The following is a 4,865-nucleotide window of genomic DNA, read 5'->3' on the forward strand; positions in this document are numbered from 1 at the left end:
AAAACCATACAAATGCCTAAAGATAAGTTGAGGATTTATATTGCATAAGAAAACATCCTCGAAGTCCTATAGATTTTTTTAATTCTAAAAGATGATTTAACTGGTGTAGACATGTTCTGCTGTTGAAGATGGTCGTGCTGCCCACGATTCTAGCTCCAAACTCCTCATCGTAGCAAGTTTAAGTTTTCTAATGTGTCAAGTTATGATGTCAAATCAGGTGTCCCTAAGGATCACAGTTATTTAAATTTTATGGGGCATATTAAAGTTGATTAGAGCGACACCGGTTAGGATCCTACATTTCCCTCATTCTGACACCTATTTTTTTTCGGATTCACTTAGTCCAAATGAATTTACTTAACTCAACTTAATGAGCTCCATACTTTCATTTAGACTGTGGGAAAGATCTCGTTAGCAAACATAGGATACCTCCTCCGAGGGATCCCCGATCATCTGATAGAGACATTTTAATTTAGTTGTAACTTTTATTTTGTGATGTTTGTGATTAAATTTTGAGCTGATTTATATTTTGAATGTTGCGGCGGTAAATTTTATCTCGATTGATTTTTTGGTTTTGGTTTTGGTTGTGCGGCTATCCTAACAGTTTTGGTTTTCATGTGACAACGCCATGTGACAACGTTGTTTAACATGCAAGCTCGATGCAAGAAGTACAGGAAGGTGAATGAAATAATTTAAAAGCGTACATGTCCCCTTTGTACCTGTCGATTCTTCTTATTCCTTCACCTGAAATGTTAGTACTTGCAAGACATGTATATTATTCCTCACCTGAAATGTTAGTACTTGCAAGACATGTATATGATTTTGTAGGGAATTTAAGTTGCAGGAGTAGATGAAGATTTAGATACCAAACCCCAAGTTATGACTTTATTGAATCTCAGAAGATCCCAGTGGATGGTTTTAAAACAAAAATATGGCAGGTCCAATTTACCCTTCAGAATGTCCAATAGATCTCAAAATGCCGGAGGCATGACCCTGAGCCACTTTCAAGATCTCTTAAATTATTTCGAGTTCAGTTTGAACTTATCATATTGTTCCATTAATCATCCGAGATCGAAATGTGACTATCCCATTGCTTAGTGAAAGTTGACAATTTAATTATCCTGATGATAGGATACCCAATTAATTAATAATTAATTAATTGATGTTTGTCGGCACTATTTTTGGTGTGGGGTTTTTAAGTCTTTTATGATTGTGGTGCCCGCAATTAAGGTTAGTGTTGTAGTGTTAAAGATGTTAATTTCCAATCATGTTACTTTCTAAATCCAATCAATTGAGTGTATACATCGAGCCTGTGTCACTACTAAGCCCTTAACAATTATGCTAGGTTGAATGGTAATTATCAAAATTTTGATTGAAGTAATATGTATTCTTATTAAAAGATCACATCATCCTCAACTTTAGGCTTAAGAAAAGTAAATTATCATTTTTCTAGCTTAATCCCATCACTTAAGAATCATTTGATATTAATCGACTTCCGAGTCATAAAGATTAGAAGAATTATGATTTTGTTGATGTTGTGGAAAGGTGGTAAGTGAGTTCTATCTTTTAATCTCATTGTATTTCAATCATCTAAACACGTTCATTAAGATCAAAATTTCTCATTTTCTCTTGGTTAATCCTAAATTTTGATTAAGAACCAAAATCTAAAATGATTATTTTGCCCTTGGGGTACTTTTACCTCATAACTCATTAAACAAAACTCAAATGACTTAAGCATTTAGACTGACATGTTCATGAGTAAATTGAAACATCAAAATAGAATAATGTGGTTTTTTCTTTTGTGTTTTTTAAATAAATATTTAAATTCAGGAAATAAGATTTTCAAAATTGATTTATTTAACTATCCAAAATAAAGTTTTTATGTATGAGAAAATTATTAGAAGTTTCCTTAGGTCAGAGAAACACTTAGGTAAAATTTCATGACTTTTTGAATTAAATTGTTATTATTATTATTTAATTTTGGATCAATTTTAATGATTTAATTAAATAGAAAATAATATTTTAATCACTAAAATTATTTTTATATTTTAATTAGACTTCTCTGAGTTCAGAAAACTCATAAAATCTTTTTTTTTATATTTTAATTAGACTTCTCTGACTTCAGAAAACTCATAAAATCAAATTTTTGTATTTTCAAGATTTTTAATTTATTTATTATAATTATTTTAATGTGAAAATAAGGAAAATTCACTTTTAAGCTTTTAAAATTTATTTTTAACTTAGAAAAATTAGGAAAAATATCTTAATGAATTCTAAGTGATTAGGGAAAGCTTGCACACATTTTGAACCATTTTTTTTGTATTTTTGAAAATTTAGATTATTTTAATTATTTTTAATTCAAAATACACTTAAAAAACGACATATTTCACAAAAAATAGATTTTATTTTTATTAAATTCCCTTGATCACAAGGAGCGTAGAAAATTATTTTTCATGATTTTGAAAAGCTTATTTAATTTATTATAATTATTTTTGTACAAAAATACAAAGTTTCTTTAAAAATCGATTTTAGTGCTTAAACTAGGCCAAATAATTTTTAAATTTTTACTGTAAGTAAATATGATTTTTATGCACAGTGTGGAATTAAATTTGTTAATTTTTGATAATTATATAATTTACATAAATTAACTCAAGGTGTATACATTTGGTTAAATATAGGAATGTACAAAATAATTCAGAACATCATAATATTTTCCCTAGACTTCCCTGACCACAGAAAACCTATTAAAATTATCCTCATAATTTTTTAAATGATATTTTGATTTATATAATTAAAATAAACTAAAATGGCCACCCTAGCTTGAAAATTAGGGCTACAAGCATAGAGATGCCTTATGATCTTGGAAAAATCAAAGAACATTCCCTCTATGATGAGGAATAAACCTTAGAAATTTCAACCTATAGTGAGCCATATTTAGTCATGGAGAATTGAAATACCACAGAGGTTATTTAATTAATTAAAATCATATACATGTCAAATAATTTTTTATTTTTTGTCCAAATTATTCTCGTCTATTCACTTAGCAAGTGGGATTTTTTTATTATTTTTATGATTTTCTTATGCAAAGATATGAATTTTTAAAGATTTGACATTAAAATAAATTCAGAAAATCCATATTTTTCTACTTATCCGCCTCATCCTACGAGGGCTCCGAGCTCACACGCGGCGCTCTGCCATTCGACACCGCCATCCACCTCAGCTACCATGTGGCCCTCCTTTTTGCCCCATCTATTCGTCCAATGCGATCTCAATCATCCATGGAATAAACACGCGATCGAACGACATCTGTTAATCGTACCCAAATGATCTAACCAGTACACCATCCACACTAAAAAGTCAAGATCTTTTTCTATACTCAAAGAAATCACATGGGGTTTTTTTTAACCTTTATCCACTCAATAAGAACATATTTATATGGCTTATACGGTATGAAATCAATCCATTACTCATGGAGAGTTAAAATAAGCTCGGGTAAGGGTTAGACCTCAATACCTTTGTCTGAGAGGGGAGGCCTCAATCAGATGGTTTTGGTAGCTTCGGTTGAGTCCAACAAACCTCCAGATGAAGTCCTGTGCCCCGGTGAATTTTCTAGGTATGATTTCGATTAAGGTGGATTTCAGGTGCTGGTCTATAGCTATACTAGAGGCTGTTTCAGAGGGGGCTTTGATGGGGAATCAACTACTCTTACTTTAGGGATGGTGTGTGAACACTTAATTTGAGTTTGGTGGACTGTGGTGAGATGTTCTGATTTAAGTTGAAAGTTTGAGTTCAAAATTGGGCTCTCACAGTGAGAATCAGAGGGGGAAAATGGTTGGCTTAAGTCGAGGAATGCTTTGAGAGTCTCTGGTTAGATTTTGACAGAGTTTCCCCATGGATTTGGAACACCTCCCCTTTGGCCATGGAGAAGATGACTTAAATAGAAAGGCTCAGGGTGGAGCTCAGGGCCAGTTGATGGGTGCAAAGAGTTGCTTAAGTGGAGGGCTGAGGAGCTTTAAAAAGCAGTTTAAGGTGAGCTGGCCTCTAGGGTTAAAATTGGGTTTTATTTAGGGGTGGTGGCTCACAGATTTAGTATTTTTCGGTGAGTAGGGTGGCTGGCCAGAGTAGGGGAGGTGGTCAGGTGGTCAGATGAGATAGGGGGTCAGATGAGCTAGGGAGAGGGGTAATTATGATTAACCCTCAATGGTTTGTCATGATGGAAAAGATTTCTTGGTTAAGGCCTAAAAATAGAATGAAATCCCTTAATTTAGGGATCCATTGGTCCATAGCTCACTTGGGTGGATTTAGGGTGGTTGAGCCTGGTCCAAAGGAGGAGCTTAATGGTTGTTGGGGACCTTGGTTGACCAATTTGGTTTGATTAAGTCAATTTAGGTGAAAGTGTCTATTTGAGTCAAGTGGCTTGATGTGGGTTTTGAGCTGAGCTAGCCATGCTATTGAGCTCAATTGATTGAGCAATTTTGTGTGGGTAATTTTCATGAGTATTTGGATAATTTTGAATTGGTTTGGAAGTTCAATTTGAAGTATTTTGGGCATTTGGTCAATTTGGGGGTGTTGGGTTAGACTTGGGTTTAGGTTAGACTAAGGTTGGGTTAGGTCCAAATTGATGGTTCAAATTGGTCTAGAAGAATGTTATAAATAGTTTTTAACATAAATTAGGTGTCAATTTTGGGGTTAGGCCATTCAATTTAGTGGAATTTGAAGACATAGCCAATTTGGGGCAAATTTGGGGATTTTGAATGTGGGTTGAAATTGAGGCTTGAACAAGGCCAATTTAAAGTCCAATTTGATGTGTAGGATTGTTAGAAAGAATTTAGGATTCAAATTGGGGCAATTGAGTGGATCATATGGTT

The sequence above is a fragment of the Phalaenopsis equestris genome, unplaced genomic scaffold, assembly GCF_001263595.1.
Source record: "Phalaenopsis equestris unplaced genomic scaffold, ASM126359v1 Scaffold232819, whole genome shotgun sequence".
NCBI lineage: Eukaryota > Viridiplantae > Streptophyta > Magnoliopsida > Asparagales > Orchidaceae > Phalaenopsis > Phalaenopsis equestris.